At 38.2% G+C, this 19,732-nt stretch overlaps 1 protein-coding gene across 4 annotated transcripts in view; it reads left to right on the forward strand.

Moving 5' to 3' along the window:
- PELI2 (pellino E3 ubiquitin protein ligase family member 2) overlaps positions 1-19,732 on the forward strand; it is a 207,476-nt gene that overhangs the window by 56,242 nt on the left and 131,502 nt on the right. The gene's annotated exons all lie outside the window — the stretch shown is intronic.

The following is a 19,732-nucleotide window of genomic DNA, read 5'->3' on the forward strand; positions in this document are numbered from 1 at the left end:
TGAGGGTGGCAAGTATGTGCCACTGTGGTGTAACTGCTATTTGTGTAATCTTCATTTGTGTACATATTTGCTCTTGAAATAGTAATACTCAAAGATATTTCTCCTGTTATATAAGGTGTATGAGCTGCTTGTAAATTTTAGAGATTAATCCTTAGTCAGTTGCTTCATCTGCAAATATTTTCTCCCATTCGGTGGGTTGTCTTTTCATCTTGTTTATGTTTTCCTTTGCTGTGCAAAAGAAAAACCTGAAGCCCTGTTTTACTTTTAGCAGGTCTATTACACAGATATAGGGCATTTAGCAATTTATTCATCCACGTATATTTATCTAGTCCTTTTCTGTGGCCAGCCATCATGCTAGGTATTGGATGTACTACAGGGACCAAAACATGCCCACGTGGAGCTAATCGTCTCGTGAGTAGGCAAACAATAAGTAATCACGTGGATACACATTTATCTGAGTATTTTGAAAAGCATGCTGCGGAAAAAGAATAAGGCGCTATGAGAAGAGGGGGCACAGAGTTTAGTCTGGGTGGATGGGGGAGGATCTCTGAGGAAGTGGCCTGTGAGCTGCGAGCTGAAGGGTAAAGAGGAGTTAGCCAGGCGAGCAGGGAGGTCTAGAGCGCTTGGGGTCCTGCTTGGAGAATTTGGATTTTTTTCCAAGGGGAAACATTGAAGGGTGTTTAGCAGAGGGAGTGGCAGAATATGACTGAGAATTTAAGTCGATTTATGCTTGTTCATTTACTTTTTAATGATGTGGGGCAACGATTTTGCTCTTATTTAACCTGTAAACAGTAGGTGGTTGTGGTGGGGATGGTGATGGTGCCTGATGAGTAAATATTTTGCTGGTAACATGGTTTAAATTTAGCAACGTTACTGTGGAAAACTCTTCATCATGGTTTTCCCTTCTTAGATTGTGCTTTATTGAAATCTCCTTTTTTGGCTATTTTTACTTTTAAGAAGTAATTGAATATCACTTTGTTCCAGTTGGCATTATTTCAGAATGGAAAATATCAGTGGTCTAGGAGTGACAGTTCAGAGAAAAATTGGGGCTATTTAATGTGGTTGTTACAACCAGGACTGCTCTTAAGCTGTTCGCACTGGGATGGCTCTACTGCTTGACGAGACATTAAAACTCTTCCTTATCAGTCAGTGAATAATGTAACAGTAACTGGGAGAAGTGATAAAAACTAATAATACAAATTTCAGTGTGAACTCATTAGTTCAAGCTAATTTTCTAGACTTTAGTGGGGTCTGTTTTTGCAGCACTCAGTGTCTGTCTGTCCAGCCTGGCTCTTAGAGACAGTGGTGGCATATCTCCACTGCACATTCATTGTGAAGCTGGAGCCTTCTGTTCTTGCAAAGAATCATCTGTTTATCATTATCCTCGATTTTTAAATTGCTACAGCTTTTTTTTTTCTTTTTAACATCTTTATTGGAGTGTAATTGCTTTACAATGGTGTGTTACTTTCTGCTGTATAACAAAGTGAATCAGTTATACATATACATATGTCCCCATATCTCTTCCCTCTTGCTTTTGGTAGTGTATATATGTCCATGCCACTCTCTCACTTTGTCGCAGCTTACCCTTCCCCCTCCCCGTGTCCTCAAGTCCATTCTCTACGTCTGCGTCTTTATTCCTGTCCTGCCCCTAGGTTCTTCATGACCTTTTATTTGTTTTTTAGATTCCACATATATGTGTTCGCATACGGTATTTGTTTTTCTCTTTCTGACGTCCTTCACTCTGTATGACAGTCTCTAGGTCCATCCACCTCACTACAAATAACTCACTTTCGTTCCTTTATATGGCTGGGTAATATTCCATTGTATATATGTGCCACATCTTCTTTATCCATTAATCTGTTGATGGACACTTCGTTTGCTTCCATGTCCTGGCTATTGTAAATAGAGCTGCAATGAACATTTTGGTGCATGACTCTTTTTGAATTATGGTTTTCTCAGGGTATATGCCCAGTAGTGCGATTGCTGAGTCATATGGTAGTTCTATTATTACTTTTGTAAGAACCCTCCACACTGTTCTCCATAGTGGCTGTATCAATTTACATTCCCACCAACAATGCAAGAGGGTTCCCTTTTCTCCACACCCTCTCCAGCATTTATTTTTTGTACATTTTTTGATGATGGCCATTCTGACTGGTGTGAGATGATATCTCATGGTAGTTTTGATTTGCATTTCTCTAATGATTAATGATGTTGAGCATTCTTTCATGTATTTGTTGGCAATCTGAATATCTTCTTTGGAGAAATGTCTATTTAGGTCTTCTGCCCACTTTTGGATTGGGTTGTTTGTTTTTTTAATATTAAGCTGCATGAGCTGCTTGTAAATCGTAGAGATTAATCCTTTCTCAGTTGCTTCATTTGCAAATATTTTTTCCCATTCGGAGGGTTGTCTTTTCATCTTGTTTACGGTTTCCTTTGCTGTGCAAAAGCTTTTAAGTTTCATTAGGTCCCATTTGTTTATTTTTGTTTTTATTTCCATTTCTCTAGGAGGTGGGTCAAAAAGGATCTTGCTGTGATTTATGTCATAGAGTGTTCTGCCTATGTTTTCCTCGAAGAGTTTGATAGTGTCTGGCCTTACATGTAGGTCTTTAACCCATTTTGAGTTTATTCTTGTGTGTGGTGTTAGGGAGTGTTCTAATTTCATACTTTTACATGTACCTGTCCAGTTTTCCCAACACCACTTATTGAAGAGGCTGTCTTTTCTCCACTGTATATCCTTCCCTCCTTTATCAAAGAAAAGGTGACCATATGTGTGTGGGTTTATCTCTGGGCTTTCTATCCTGTTCCATTGATCTATATTTCTGTTTTTGTGCCAGTACCATACTGTCATGATTCCCGTAGCCTTGTAGTATAGTCTGAGGTCAGGGAGCCTGATTCCTCCAGCTCCATTTTTCGTTCTCAAGATTGCTTTGGCTATTCGGGGTCTTTTGTGTTTCCATACAAATTGTGAAATTTTTGGTTCTAGTTCTGAAAAAAATGCCAGTGGTCATTTGATAGGGATTGCATTGAATCTGTAGATTGCTTTGGGTAGTAGAGTCATTTTCACAATGTTGATTCTTCCAATCCAAGAACATGGTATATCTCTCCACCTATTTGTATCATCTTTAATTTCTTTCATCAGTTTCTTTTACAAGTAGGTGTCCAGTTTTCCCAGCACCACTTATTGAAGGGGCTGTTTTTTTTCCACTGTATATTCTTGCCTCCTTTATCAAAGATAAGGTGACCATATGTGTGTGGGTTTATCTCTGGGATATCGATCCTGTTCCATTGATCTATATTTCTATTTTTGTACCAGTCCCATACTGTCTTGATTATGGAGCTTTGTAGTAGAGTCTGAAGTCTGGGAGCCTGATTCCTCCAGCTCAATTTTTCTTTCTCAAGATTGCTTTGGCTATTCGGGGTCTTTTGTGTTTCCATACAAATTGTGAATTTTTTTTGTTCTAGTTCTGTGAAAAATGCCAGTGGTAGTTTGATAGGGATTGCATTGAATCTGTAGATTGCTTTGGGTAGTAGAGGCATTTTCACAATGTTGATTCTTCCAATCCAAGAACATGGTATATCTCTCCATCTATTTGTATCATCTTTAATTTCTTTCATCAGTGTCTTATAGTTTTCTGCATACAAGTCTTTTGTCTCCTTAGGTAGGTTTATTCCTAGATATTTTATTCTTTTTGTTGCAATGGTAAATGGGAGTGTTTTCTTAATTTCACTCTCAGATTTTTCATCATTAGTGTATAAGAATGCCAGAGATTTCTGTGCATTAATTTTGTATCCTGCTACTTTACCAAATTCATTGATTAGCTCTAGTAGTTTCCTGGTAGCATCCTTAGGATTCTCTATGTATAGCTAACTTTCTGGAGGGTTTTTATCATAAATGGGTATTGAATTTTGTCAAAGTTTTCTCTGCATCTATTGAGATGATCATATGGTTATTCTCCTTCAGTTTGTTAATATGGTGTATCACATTGATTGATTTGCATATATTGAAGAATCCTTGCATTCCTGGGATAAACCCCACTTGATCATAGTGTATGATCCTTTTAATATGCTGTTGGATTCTGTTTGCTAGTATTTTGTTGAGGATTTTTGCATCTATGTTCATCAGTGTTATTGGCCTGTAGTTTTCTTTCTTTGTGACATCTTTGTCTGGTTTTGGTATCAGAGTGATGGTGGCCTCATAGAATGAGTTTGGGAGTCTTCCTCCCTCTTCTATATTTTGGATGACTTTGAGAAGGATAGGTGTTAGCTCTTCTCTAAATATCTGATAGAATTCGCCTGTGAAGCCATCTGGTCCTGGGCTTTTGTTTGTTGGAAGATTTTTAATCACAGTTTCAGTTTCAGTGCTTGTGATAGGTCTGTTCATGTTTTCTGTTTCTTCCTGGTTCAGTCTTGGAAGTTTGTGCATTTCTAGGAATTTGTCCATTTCTTCCAGGTTGTCCATTTTATTGGCATATAGTTGCTTGTAGTAATCTCTCATGATACTTTGTATTTCTGCAGTGTCAGTTGATACTTCTCCTTTTTCATTTCTAATTCTATTGATTTGAGTCTTCTCCCTTTTTTTCTTGATAAGTCTGGCTAATGGTTTATCAATTTTGTTTATCTTCTCAAAGAACCACCTTTTAATTTTATTGATCTTTGCTATCGTTACCTTCATTTCTTTTTCATTTATCTCTCATCTGATATTTATGATTTCTTTCCTTCTGCTGACTTAGGGGATTTTTGTTCTTCTTTCTCTAATTGCTTTAGGTATAAGGTTAGGCTGTTTATTTGATATGGTTCTTGTTTCTTAAGGTAGGATTGTATTGTTATAAACTTCCCTCTTAGAACTCGTTTTGCTGCATCCCATAGGTTTTGGGTTGTTGTGTTTTCAATTGTCATTTGTTTCTAAGTATTTTTTTATTTCCTCTTTGATGTCGTCAATGATCTCTTGCTTATTAAGCAGTGTGTTTTAGTGGCTCCATGTGTTTGTATTTCTTACAGATTTTTTCTTGTAATTGATATCTAGTCTCATGGCATTGTGGTCGGAAAAGATACTTGATAAGATTTCAATTTTCTTAAATTACCAAGGCTTGATTTTTGAAACAAGATATGATCTATCCTGGGGAATGTTCCATGAGCACTTGAGAAAAATATATATTCTGTTGTTTTTGGATGGAATGTCCTATGAATATCAATTAAGTCAATCTTGTTTAATGTATCACGTAAAGCTTGTGTTTCCTTATTTATTTTCATTTTGGATGATCTGTCCATTGGTGAAAGTAGGGTGTTATAGTCCCCTACTATGATTGTGTTACTGTTGATTTCCCCATTTATGGCTGTTAGTATTTGCCTTATGTATTGAGGTGCTCCTATGTTGGGTGCATAAATATTTACCATTGTTATTTCTTCTTGGATTGATCCCTTGATCATTATGTAGTGTCCCTCTTTTCTCTTGTAATAGTCTTTGTTTTAAAGTCTATTTTGTCAGATATGAGAATTGCTTCCCCAGCTATCTTTTGATTCCCATTTGCAAGGAATATCTTTTTCCATCCCCTCACTTTCAGTCTGTATGTGTTCCTAGGTCTGAAGTGGGTCTCTTGTAGATGGCATATACACGGGTCTTGTTTCTGTATCCATTCAGCCATCTATGTCTTTTGGTTGGAGCATTTAATCCATTTACATTTAAGGTAATTATCAATATGTATGTTCCTATTACCATTTTCTTAATTGTTTTGGGTTTATTATTGTAGGTCTTTTCCTTCTCTTGTGTTTCCTGCCTAGAGAAGTTCCTTTAGCATTTGTTGTAAAGCTGGTTTGGTGGTGCTGAATTCTCTTAGCTTTTGCTTGTCTGTAAAGGTCTTAATTTCTCGGTCAAATCTAAATGAGATCCTTGCTGGGTAGAGTAATCTTGATTGTAGGTTTTTCTCCTTCATCACTTTAGGTATGTCCTGCCACTCCCTTCTGGCTTGCAGAGTTTCTGGTGAAAGATCAGCTGTTAACCTTATGGGGATTCCCTTGTGTGTTATTTGTTGTTTTTCCCTTGCTGCTTTTTTTTTTTTTTTTTTTTGTGGCATGCGGGCCTTCCTCTGTCACGGCCTCTCCCGTTGCGGAGCACAGGCTCCGGACGCGCAGGCCCAGCGGCCATGGCCCACGGGCCCAGCCGCTCCGCGGCACGCGGGATCCTCCCACACCGGGGCGCGAACCCGGTTCCCCTGCATCGGCAGGCGGACGCGCAATCCCTTGCTGCTTTTAATATTTGTTCTTTATATTTAATTTTTGATAGTTTGATTAATATGTGTCTTGGCGTGTTTCTCCTTGGATCTATCCTGTATGAGACTCTTTGTGCTTAGTGGACTTGATTAACTATTTCCTTTCCCATATTAGGGAAGTGTTCAACTATAATCTCTTCAAATATTTTCTCATTCCCTTTCTTTTTCCTCTTCTTCTTCTGGGACCCCTATCATTCGAATGTTCGTGCGTTTGATGTTGTCCGAGAGGTCTCTGAGACTGTCCTCAATTCTTTTCATTCTTTTTTCCTCATTCTGCTCTGCAGTAGTTATTTCCACTATTTTTTCTTCCAGGTCACTTATCCATTCTTCTGTCTCAGTTATTCTGCTATTGATCCCTTCTAGAGAATTTCTAATTTCATTTATTTTGTTGTTCATCACTGTTTGTTTGCTCTTTAGTTCTTCTAGTTCCTTCTTAAACGTTTATTGTATTTTCTCCATTCTATTTCCAAGATTTTGGATCATCTTTACTATCATTATTTTGAATTCCTTTTCAGGTAGACCACATATTTCCTCTTCATTTGTTAGGTCTGGTGGGTTTTTGCCTTGCTCCTTCATCTGCTGTGTGTTTCTCTGTCTTCTCATTTTGCTTAACTTACTGTGTTTGGGGTCTCCTCTTTGCAGGCTGCAGGTTCGTCGTTTCTGTTGTTTTTGGTGTCTGTCCCCAGTGGCTAAGGTTGGTTCAGTGGGTTGTGTAGGCTTCCTGGTGGAGGCAACTAGTGACTATGTTCTGGTGGATGAGGCTGGATCTTGTCTTTCTGGTGGGCAGGTCCATGTCTGGTGGTGTGTTTTGCGGTGTCTGTGGCCTTATTATGATTTTAGGAAGCCCTTGTGCCAATGGATGGGGTTGTGTTCCTATCTTGCTAGGTCTTTGGCATAGCACTGTAGCTTGCTGGTCTTTGAGTGGAGCTGGGTCTTGGCATTCAGATGGAGATGTCTGGGAGATTTTCGCCGTTTGCTATTTCATGGAGCTGGGAGGTCTCTTGTGGACCAGTGTCCTGAACTTGGCTCTCCCAGCTCAGTGGCACAGCCCTGATGCCTGGGTGGAGCACCAAGAGCCTGTCCTCCACATGGCTCCGAATAAAAGGGAGAAAGAAAAGAAAGAAAGAAAGAAGAAGATAAAATAAAATAAAGTAAAATAAAGTTATAAAAATAAAAAATAGTTATTAAGAAAAAAATTTTTTAAGTAATTAAATAAAAAAGAAAAGGACAGACAGAACCCTAGGACAAATGGTAAAAGCAAAGCTATACAGACAAAATTACACACAGAAGCATACACATACACACTCACAAAAAGACAAAAAGGGGAAAAAAATATGTATCGTTGCTCCCAAAGTCCACCTCCTCAATTTGGGATGATTCATTGTCTATTCAGGTATTCCACAGATGCAGGGTACATCAAGTTGATTGTGGAGATTTAATCCGCTGCTTCTGAGGCTGCTGGGAGAAATTTCCCTTTCTCTTTGTTTGCACAGCTCTCGGGGTTCAGCTTTGGATTTGGCCCTGCCTCTGCGTGTCGGTTGCCTGAGGGCGTCTGTTCTTCGCTCAGACAGGACGGGGTTAAAGGAGCCGCTGATTCGGGGGCTCTGGCTCAGGCTGGGTGGAGGGAGGGGTACGGATGTGGGGCGAGCCTGTGGCGGTAGAGGCCGGCATGACGTCGCACCAGCCTGAGGCGCGCCGTGCGTTCTCCCGGGTAAGTTGTCCCTGGGTCACGGGACTGGCAGTGGCGGGCTGCACAGGCTCCCGGGAGGGGAGGTGGGGTTAGTGAAGTGTGCTCGCACACAGGCTTCTTGGTGGCTGCAGCGGCAGCCTTAGCGTCTCATGCCCGTCTCTGGTGTCCGCGCTGACAGCCGCAGCTCGCACCCGTCTCTGGAGCTCCTTTAAGCCGCGCTCTTAATCCCCTCTCCTCCTCGCACCAGGAAACAAAGAGGCAAGAAAAAGTCTCTTGCCTCTTCAGCAGCTCCAGACCTCCGCTTTGCCCTCCACACCCTGTTACTGCGCTCTCCTCCGTGGTTCCGAAGCTTCCCCCTCCGCCACCCACAGTCTCCGCCCGCGAAGGGGCTTCTAGTGTGTGGAAACCTTTCCTCCTTCACAGCTCCCTCCCACTGGTGCAGGTCCCGTCTCTATTCTTTTGTCTCTGTTTATTCTTTTTTCTTTTGCCCTACCCAGGTACATGGGGAGTTTCTTGCCTTTCGGGAGGTCTGAGGTCTTCTGCAGGCGTTCAGTGGGTGTTCTATAGGAGTAGTTCCACATGTAGATGTATTTCTGATGTATTTGTGGGGAGGAGGGTTATCTCCGTGTCTTACTCTTCCGCCTTCTTGAAGCTCCTCTCTCGCTACAGCTTTTAAATAGTTTTTATTTTGGCTTCTTTCATTGTTACTACACTACAATTCTTGAGTTAGTAGTGCCTGGTGTTTTGATATTTATAAGTATAAGAATTAATTTTATTTTATTATAAATGAAGAGGCAGCAAAGTTTTATTCTTTTAGAAATCATAAACATGAATATTCTGAATCTGTCAGAGAAGATAAAAAAGGAATATTAGTAGAAAGTTGAAGTCCAGAATATCTCTCGTTACAGGAATACAAACCTAAAACAGATAATTTGTATTTCTAGGATGAAACACAGTTTGATTATTTTGACAAGAAATGTAAACATGAACAACCTATCTTTTTTTAAATTTATTTTTTACCAAAGTATAGTTGAATTACAGTGTTGTGTTCATTACTGCTGTACAGCAAATGAACAACCTATCTTTATACCTCAAGGGACTAGCAAAAGAACAAACTAAGCCCAAAGTTAGTAGAAAAAGGAAATAATAAAGATCAGAGCAGAAATAAATGAATGAGACAAAAAAGACAATAGAAAAGATTAATGAAACGAAGAGCTGTTTTTTTGTTGTTGTTGTTGTTGTTTTGCAGTATGTGGGCCTCTCACTGCTGTGGCCTCTCCCATTGTGGAGCACAGGCTCCGGACGCACAGGCTCAGCGGCCATGGCTCACGGGCCCAGCCCCTCCGCGGCATGTGGGATCCTCCCGGACCGGGGCACGAACCCATGTCCCCTGCATCGGCAGGCGGACTCTCAACCACTGCGCCACCAGGGAAGCCCCTGTTTTTTTGAAATGTAAACAAAATAGACAAATCTTTAGCTAGATTCAACAAGAAAAAAAGAGAGGAGACTCAAAATTAGAAATGAAAGAGATGTTACAACTGATACCACAGAAGTAAAAGGATCACAAGAGACTGGTATGAACAACCATACACCAGCAAATTGGTCAACCTAGAAGAAATAAATTCCTAAAAACATAAAACCTACCAAGCCTGAATCATGGAGAAATAGAAAATCTGAACAGACCAATTACTAGTAAGGAGATTGGATCAGTAATCAAAAAACCTCAGAACAAACAGAAGTCCAGGACCAGATGACTTCTGGTGAATTCCACCAAATGTTTAAGATGAATTAATACCAATCCTTCTCAAATTCTTCCAAAAATTGAAGAGGAGGGGACACTTTCAAACTCATTTTATAAGGCCAGGATTACCCAAATACCAAAACCAGACAAGGACACTACAAGAAAAGGAAAATATATGCCAGTATTCCTGATTAACATAGAAGCAAAAATCCTCAACAAAATTTTTTTTTAATAAAGGGAATTTCATATAGAGAACCGACTATACATTTGCCAGAGGTGCAGAAGTAGTAGAGGTCCTAGAGGAGTAAAGAGGAAGAAGGGGTGATACCTAAGGATTAGAAGCTGCTAACATCCCTGAGTTGAAACCCATTACAGCATCATCTGTTGCAGTTCTATTGGAAAAGCTGTCTTAGTTGGTTCTGGATACATCAAAAGGTGCTTTTTTTTTTTTTGTGATCTTTATCATATATCAAGTCTTTTTTTTTTTAACTTTTAATCTTATATTGGAGTGGAAGGGTAGCAGGAGGGATAGTTAGGGAGTTTGGGATTGACATATACACACTGCTATATTTAAAAGGGATAACCAACAAGGACCTACTGTATAGCACAGGGAACTCTACTCAATATCATGTAACAACCTAAATGGGAAAAGAATTTGAAAAAGAATAGATGCATGTATATGTATAACTGAATCACTGCTTTACACCTGAAACTAACACAACATTGTTGATCAACTATACTCCAATATAAAATAAAAAGTCTACAAAATTTTAACAAACCAAATTTAACAGTACATTAAAAGGATCATACACCATGATCAAGAGATTTATTCCAAGGATGCAAGGATGGTTCAACACCTGCAGATCAATCAGTGTGAGACACCACATTAACAATATGAAGGATAAAAGCCATATGTTCATCTCAGTAAGTGCAAAAAAAGCATTTGACAAAAAATGCAACATCCATTTATGATTTTTTAAAAAACCCAACAAACTGAGTACAGAGGGAATGTACCTCAACATAATAAAGGCCATATATATATATATTTAAGGCCTTTATATATATATTTATAAGCCCATAGCTTGTTCTGTAAGATCAGGAGCAAGACAAGGATGCCCACTCTGGCCAATTTTATTCAACATAGTACTGGAAGTGATGTCCTAGCCAGAGCAATTAGGGGGAAAAAAAGAAAAAGAAAGAAAGAAAGGAAGGAAGGGAGGGAAGGAGGGAGGAAGGAAGGAAGGAAGAGGGAGGGAGGAAAGAAAGAAAAGAAAAGAAAGAAAGGACATCCAAACTGGAAAGGAAGAAGTAAAATTGTCTCTATTTGCAGATGACTTGAAATTGCATGTAGAAAACCCTAGAGATTCCACCAAAAAACGTTTAGAACTAATAAATGAATTCAGTAAAGTTGTAGGGTACAAAAGTCAATGTACAAAATTCAGTAATGAATTTTCAGAGTAATGAAGAAAAAAATCTGATTTACAGTTGCATCAAAAAGAATAAAATACCTCAGAATAAATTTAACCAAGGAGGTGAAAAATCTATACGCTAAAAACAAAAGTCATTGATGAAAGAAATTGAAAAGACACAAATAAATAGAAAGATATTCTGTGCTCATGGATTGGAAGAATCAATACTGTTAAAATGTTCATACTACCCAAAGCAATCTACAGATTCAATGCAATCTCTAGGAAAATTTCAGAAGCATTTTTTACAAATATAGAACAAACTATCCTAAAATTTATATGGAATTACACAAGACCCCAAATAGCCAAAGCAACTGTAAGAAAGAACAACAAAACTGGAGGTATCACATTCCCTGATTTCAGACTATATTACAAAGTAATTACATAGTAATCAAAACAGTTTGGTATTGGCCTAAAAACAGATACATAGATCAATGTAACAGAACAGAGAACCCAGAAATAAACCCACACATATATGGTCAATTTATGACGAAGGAGCCAAGAATACTCCATGGGGAAAAGATGGTCTCTTCAGTAAATGGTGTTGGAAAAATTGGACATTCACATGCAAAAGAATGAAACCAGGCCACATACACAAAAATCAACTCAATGGATTAAAGATTTGAATATAAGACCTGAAACCATAAAACTCCTAGAAGAAACTCCTAGAAGATGACAGCTTTTTGACATTAGTCTTGGTGATGATTTCTTGGATTTGACACCAAAAGCAAAGGCAATTAAAGCAAAAACAAACAAGTGGGTTTATACCAAACTTTAAGAGTTTTGCACAGCAAAGGAAACTATCAACGAAATGAAGAGGCAACCTACTGAGTGGGAGAAAATATTTGTAAATCATGTGTTTGATAAGGGGTTAATGTCCAAAATATGTAAAGAACTCATATAACTCAATAGCAAAACAAACAAACCGAAACAATATGATTAAAAAATGGGCAAAAGATCTAAAAGACATTTTTCCAAAGAAGATATCCAAATGGCCAATAGGTATATGAAAAGGTGCTCAGCATCACTAATCATCAGTGAAATGCATATCAAAACCAGAGTGATATCACCTCGTGCCTGTGAGAATGGATATTATCATAAAGACAAGAAATAACAAGTATTTGAGGGTGTAGAGAGAAGGGAGCCCTTGTACACTGTTGGTGGGATTGCAAAATGGTGTAGCCACTGTGGAAAACAGTATGGAGATTTTTCAAATAACTAAAACTACAATTACCATATGATCCAGCAATCTAACTCCTCTCCTGCGTATGGAAAGGAAATGAAAACAAAATCTTGAAGAAATGTCTGCACTCCCGTGTTCATTGCAGCATTATTCACATTAGCCAAGATATGGGAACAACCTAAGTATTCATCAACAGTTGAATGGATAAAGATGTGGCATATACGTATATACAGTGGAATATTGTTCAGCCGTGTGAAAGGACATCTTGCCATTTGCGACAACATGGTGGGATCTTAAGGGTATTATGCTAAGTGAAATAAGTCAGATAGAGAAAGACAGATACTATATATCACTTACATATGGAATCTAAAGAGCTGAATTCATAGAAACAGAGACTAGAATGGTGGTTACCAAGGGATGGGGGAAATGGGGAGATGTTAGTCAGTGTACAAACCCCCAGTTACAATTTGAATAAGTTCTGGGGATCTAATATACAGCATGGTGATTATAGTTAATTATGCTGTTTTATATACTTGAAAATTGCTAAGAGAGTAGATCTCAAATGTTCTCACCACAAAAAAGAAGTGGTAATTTTGTGACATGATGGAAGTGTCAGGTCTAAAGGTATGGTGGTTATAATTTTACAATATATAAAATATCAGATCAACATGTTGTATACCTTAAACTTACACAGTGTTATATGTCAAACATATCTCATTAAAGCTGGAAAAAATAAACATAAATCAGTTTTCAAAAAAAAATTAATAACTTCCCAAAACATTTTATCAAAGAATATTGCTAAAGCAAAGGAAAAAGTATTTATGAAATACCAATACAATATACTGTATAGTTTAAAGTAACTTTCTGACTTGAAGTATTTACTAAGACTTCAAAAAACAGTTTTTATACAAATGTATCATGGCAGTTAGAGTTATGGTTCTGATTGTTGTAAAACATATCTATTGAGATGAGAGAACAACTTTTTGGAAAACTTATAAATCAGGGCAGTAAAATTTTACTCATTGACAAAGCTCCAACCATTTCACATAGAAGTGGTTTAATAATTTACTTAAAATGCAGTATTCAGGACTTTGAAGATAGGTGATGGTTTTTGTTGATTTCATGGAGCTAAAAGGAACAACATCTGAAATATATTAAACTTTATTGTCATACTCAAGAAAAATGGTCTCAGTGATAAATATTTACGTGAAAACTTTATGAATTTTGTACAGGTGGTGCAAGTATAGTGCTAAGGAGAAAAAAAAGTCTGAAATTCTAGAAAAGCTTCTGGATATTTTTATTTGAGGTTTTATTTGTTACTTTAGTTATCTCTGGATCATGGCATAAAAAGATAGAAACCAAATAAACCACTTAACGATTTTTCTTGATATTTTTATATTTGTGAGCTTATGTTATTTAATAACTGGTATTTATTTGATATACCTAAGAACTGGAATTGAAATAACAAAATACGGTTGATCCTTGGACAGCACAGGTTTAAACTGCGTGGGTCCACTTATACGTGGATTTTGTTTTTTCAATAGTCAGTACTGCACAATCCACAGTTGGTTGAATCCCTGGATGCAGAGAAGTCATGTATATGGAGGGCTGACAATAAGATACTCAGATTTTTGACTGCATGGAAGGTCTGTGCCCCTAATCCCCATGATGTTCAAGGGTCAACTGTATTAGCCTTTGGATGGACAGCCTGGGTATTATCGATGCAAACTCAGTTTGGAAATCCTATAAAGACTTGCATATTGACTTTAATAGAAATTGTGAGATAGCATTTGAATAATTACATTTTTTAGAGATTTAGCTTCATTACATACTATTCTAACCATTCTTATTTCTTTGGTTTTATAAGAAAGAAAATTTCTGATTATTAAAATGGATAGATTTCTTTGACAAGTAATAGATAATAGAACATATAAAACAAAATATAAGAAGCTGTGGTAGAAAAGCAGAGAATATTAGAGAAACAAACAAATTTGAAATAAATTAAAATATTCCAAGAGAAAAATTATTAAATTATCCAACAAGTTACATGAAAATACCTTTATATGATGACAAATCTGAAGAGTATAACTTTTAATAACTTCTTTTTAATTTATTGGTTCTTAGAATTTGGCCAGTTGTTTTCAAAGCACCATAGATTGAAGGTGAACAAAATTTTGTAAAAGTAAGCTAGGTAATTGAATATGACAGTTCAATAAGTGATTTTCATGATGGTGATAGAAATAGTGAATATTATTAAGGCTAGAAAAAAATGTAATTTAATTGACATTAGTTCAGCATGAGGTGTAATATAAGATTTACCAAGAAAAATCTTATGTTATGGGGAAAATCTATATATCAAGACTCATCTGCTGTCTTTCAGTTAAATAGGGGATGTTACTGGAAGAGTTTGGTTTGTTATATTGAATCATAGCTCAGACATTGCTTAGCTGTGACAGATATATATCAAATAAAGGATCACACCAGTATTTTCTAACAATTAACAGATGAGTTAGAAATTATTAGCATGATTTGATGAATGGTTGGTGCTCTAACTTACAGTTTTATACTATGTGTAGTTCATATTTAGAGAATAAATGGGAATGTTAAAAATTTTTTGATTTATATCCTTAATAGTTTTTATTATAATTCTGATTGTTAAATATTGTCATTCCAGACATGAATAATTTTTTTAATACATCTGTGATTAGGTGATTATCTCATTTTATGTTTTACATGGTGTGAGTTTTAACATCACTAATTGGTTATTATTAACTATGTAGTACATTTCTGTACATTTTGACTCAGTACTTTTAATGATGTTTTTCTAAAGTTTTTGATAGTTGTTATTGCAAATAGTGTTAAGTGTAGCAACTTGTGAGTCCTTCTTCCTTTCTTGTTTTTTTCGGTTTAGCTTTGTTGTTTACAAAGTAAACAACAGTAGGCTTTCTTGTTTAAGTACCTTTTCTTTCAAATCACCTAAATAAAGTGTTGAGATTTTTTTACTGCCATGTTTAAGCGAGGCAGCTTGACTTGTATTGGTACTTGTGCTTGACATACTGAGACAGCATAATTAGCACCATTTTCCCATTCAGATTCGTGTGAGTGCCTTTAAGGTAGGTTCTAAGATATTTTATAGTACTTTTAAAATTAAAGTTTGAAGTGTGATTCACTGCCTACTGAGAATAATTCCATGAAGTTGAAGACTATTACATTTTTCTTAGTTTCTGCAATTAATATAGTTTGGCACTAACATTTTTGTTTTCTCTAACCCTTCCTCCAGCATATATAGTTTCCTCGTCTCAAACACTAACGACTGATGGGTTTTTTTGTGTGTGCAGAATAATTACAAGGTCATTGCTGCCTTCCCTTCTGTTCATTGATATTTAATCAAAACTTCTGCTTTGCTGTGGGCAGAATTATTCATTGGTTTCTAGCAAAAGAGACATTTTTGTCTTCTTTTCTGTATTTAGGATGTGGTCGGCAGACTAGTGCCCCCCCTCCACCCCCCAAGATGTCCATGCCTTGGTCTGTGGGACCTGTGAATATCTTACATGGCAGAAGGGACTTTGCAGATAGAATTAAGGTCGTGGAATTTAAAATAGGGAGATTGTCTTGGATTATTGGGGTGGGCCCAGTGCACTCGCAAGGGTCCTTAAACGTGGAAGAGGGAGGTAGAAGACTCAGATGTGAGGGAAGATGGAGAGTTTGAAGCATGAGCAGGACTCAACTTGCTGTTCCTGGATTTGAAGATGGCGGAAGGGAGCTATGAGCCTGGGAATGCAGGCAGCCTCTAGAAGCTGAGAGCAGCTGTGGCAGACAGCAGCATGGAAACGGGGACCTCAGCCCCTTAGTCACAGGGAACTCAATTCTGCCAACAACCTGAATGTCCCTGGAAGCAGATTCCTCCCTAGAGCCTCATAAAGGAACGCAGCCCTCCTGGCCCCTTGATTTCTGCCTTGTGAGACTTGGGCAGAGAAACCAGCCAAGCCTATAGACCAACAGACCTGTGAGATGATACATTTGTGGCGTTTGTAGCTGCTACGTTATTTTTTACAGCAGCAAGAGAAAACTTATACATGCTATTTTATGAGACATGAAATACAGAGTATCTTGAAACACTGAGCAGCTCTTAAGCTCGTGTTATGGGAAACAAAAGGATGGGGAGGCCATCAAAGAATTAGGAGGCAGGGAGGGAGGTTTTTGGTTCTTTTCTTTCAGATCCAGAGTGTTGGAGCAGGAGAGCTTGACTCTAACACATAGTAACTTAATTATCAGTGTAATTGTCTGCATTACTGATATATAATAATTATACTATTGACTCAATTCATGTATTAGTTGGAAAAATCGTATTTAATTTGTGTTGTCCTGAAAGCACAGTTTTATTAAGGAGTTGCTTTTAACATGTCAGTGTGGGAGAATACTTGTATTTATATTTATAATTAAGCCTTTGCTCAAACTTATTTGAATTATGACTCTGATTCAGGCACTTACACCTGTCCTGTCTTTTCACGGAGGAAAAGAATCTCTTGTTGTAACTTTCTTTAATAAAAACATGGAACATGATAGTTGGAAGGAACTGTATTCAGACTGACTGATTTTACACATGAGGGACTTGAAGTTCAGAGAAGCCCGTTAAGCAGTCTCAGATCACTAGGCCAGGTGTGTTGCCCAGGGCCCAGAAGTATCGGTCTATAGCTGCAGGTAGCAGGTGGAAAGTGCCGTGAAGGAAAGAACCAAGCTGGATTCTGCTCTGAGTCTCCCACCTTCCAGGAATGTGACTGGGAAAATCCATTTATTTCCAAACTAAGACTGCGCTAATGATCAAATAAATGAATGTGCTATTTGTTAGTAGAATTGGAAGTTACTCTGTTGACTTAGGGATCATTAGCATTGTTAGGATAAACTGTCCAGTCAGAAATCAGGTGCTTTGCAGAGAAAGCCTTTCCTACAGAAGGAACAATGATGGAGACTTGAATTTAAGTAGCTGGTTTGTTTGCAGTGGTAGTTACGGCAGCAAGTGGTAAAAGGTACATCAAAATGAATTCTGTGCAGCTGAACAGAAGTCACAGCCTCCGAGGGAGGGGCACGGAGGTATCATCGACTGACTTGAACTTGCTGTGGCCTGTTTTATTACAACTCTGCCTTTCACACTGAAGTGCATGGTTGACCTTATCTTTTGTGAGAAAGTGCTTCAGCCTGTTTGAGATCCTGTGCTGCTGACAGATTCACAGGATACCTACTTACAAGCTAATTATTGATCACACTCCTGTCATGGGTGAATGAGTGGCTTCGGGAACCTTTGGTTTTGCCCTACCAGAGTTAGAGTTAACGGGAGCTCGGAGGAGCCTGGGTGCAGGAGCTCTCAGGTGGATAATTCCTGCTCATCCCTGCTTTGCCATATATCCTTATTCTGCCTTCAGGTGAGCCGTGCAGGATCATCCCTCTCTTCTCTGCATTTCAGCCTGATGTTCAAGTTAAATTCCCAGGTGGCCATGCTTTCCCTCCCCTCCACATCTTCCACGTTCTCATTTCTGAGAACGTGCTCCAGCTTTGTATACTAACCTGTATCCACCCCCCCCTTAAAACACATCTCAGATGTCATTTCCCCCTAGAAACTCTCCCTGACCCCCCTCACTCTCAGCCTTAGTGAGAAGTCCCTCTGTGAACTCCTAAAGTTCAAAAAACGTGTGTAAGTCTCCACAAGTGCTCTGGCGCTGTGTTAAAGTTGTTGGCTTGCTGTCACAAGCTCCTTGAAGGCAGGGGCGGTCTTTCCTGTCTGTGTTCCTGCTGCCTGGCACAGTTTGTGGGGTAAGTAACCAGATAGCGTGACCTGCCCTGGGCATGTGCTAGACAGCTGGTTGTTCTAATGGGTCAGTGACTAATGTGTTGGGATTCTGCAGACCCTCAGGCACCTGCACAGGTCAGTTGGTATTTCAGGCACGTTTGGTAAATTAAAATAAAAATAATCCTTTTCCTATTGTTTCCAAGTTTTCTCTATTATAAATAACATCATGATAAGCAGCTTTGTACAAAAACTTGTGTCCATCTCTGATCTTTTTTCCTTCTGATCTCACGAATCATGTATTGGTTATTGAGAGTTTTAAGAAGAAATAGTTAAGTTTTGTAAAATTTGAAAATGAGAATTGAATGACAAGTGTGGGCTTTGGTGTTTTGACTTCCTGAATTCTTTGTTTCCTCCATTTACTAGCTGTCAACTCTTGGGCAAAATACTTTTCTGTGGCTCACTTTCCACTTTCATGAAACAGAGATTTGTCTCAGTCAGTACAGGCCAGGTTATCCTGCAGTAACAAACAACTCCCAAACCTCAGTGGGTTTATAACAACACAGCATATTGATTACTCACACTTCATGTCCCTCATGGATTAGCATGGGTGCTGTGTTCATTGTGGACATTCAGGGACCCCGTTGGAAGGTGCATCTTGACTTACATTCCAGAGATCATGGAGGAGGTAAGAGAGAGAACATAGCTCTTAGAGCTTCTGTCTGGAAGTGACATACTAGCATTTCACTGGCTAAAGCAAGTATCCTGGCTGAGATCAAAGGTTGGGGATACATAATCATTTTGTCGGGAGAGGCATTAAATATTTGCAAATATTAGTGCAGTCTGCCTCCAGGTAGTGACTCATGAAGGGAAACACTTGGAATATATCATGTGCCTAGTATATGGTAGCGATCGATTAATGGAAGCTAATGTTAGTTTCTCTGGAAAGTATTAATTATCTGTTATAAGAAGTTATAAATGGGCTCAGGATACAATGAAACCTAGCATCCATACTTAATTATTGGCAGTTTGGTTATATTAAAAACTTTTATTTAAAATATACTGACAGGTTAAAAATTAAAACTGCAGCTTCATGGTTTGAAGATAGGTTTCCTCTGTAAACGTTAGGGGTTAAATTTATCATTTTCTTTAGGTCACAGCAACGAAGGTTTAGTAATGAATAGTTTCTGAATTATTGAACCCACTAACTTAGAAAGTCAGGGTATTGCCTCATTGGAAAATGTACTTACCAATTAGATCATTTTGGTAAGGCATTCTTACGTGAAAATGCTTCTGGCCTAAGTCGTTTTGGTGCCTCATGGGTTCTGCAAACTGCCAACATTAGTTTCATTCCTTGCTTTTCGAACAAAGGAGTAGTTCTGCATTTTTTTCAGTGTAGAATTAAACCTCTGTTTCACATGAGAAGGTAAGTCATAACACTTTGTCTTTCCATAGTGCCTGGTTGAAATTGTTAACATGAATATCAGTGACTTCGCCCCACCACCCCATCCAGCATTTTTTTTTTTTTTTTTTTTTTTTTTTTGTGGTACGTGGGCCTCCCACTGCTGTGGCCTCTCCCGCCGCGGGGCACAAGCTCCCGACGC

Source organism: Physeter macrocephalus, chromosome 11 (assembly GCF_002837175.3).
Source record: "Physeter macrocephalus isolate SW-GA chromosome 11, ASM283717v5, whole genome shotgun sequence".
Taxonomy (NCBI): Eukaryota; Metazoa; Chordata; class Mammalia; order Artiodactyla; family Physeteridae; genus Physeter; species Physeter macrocephalus.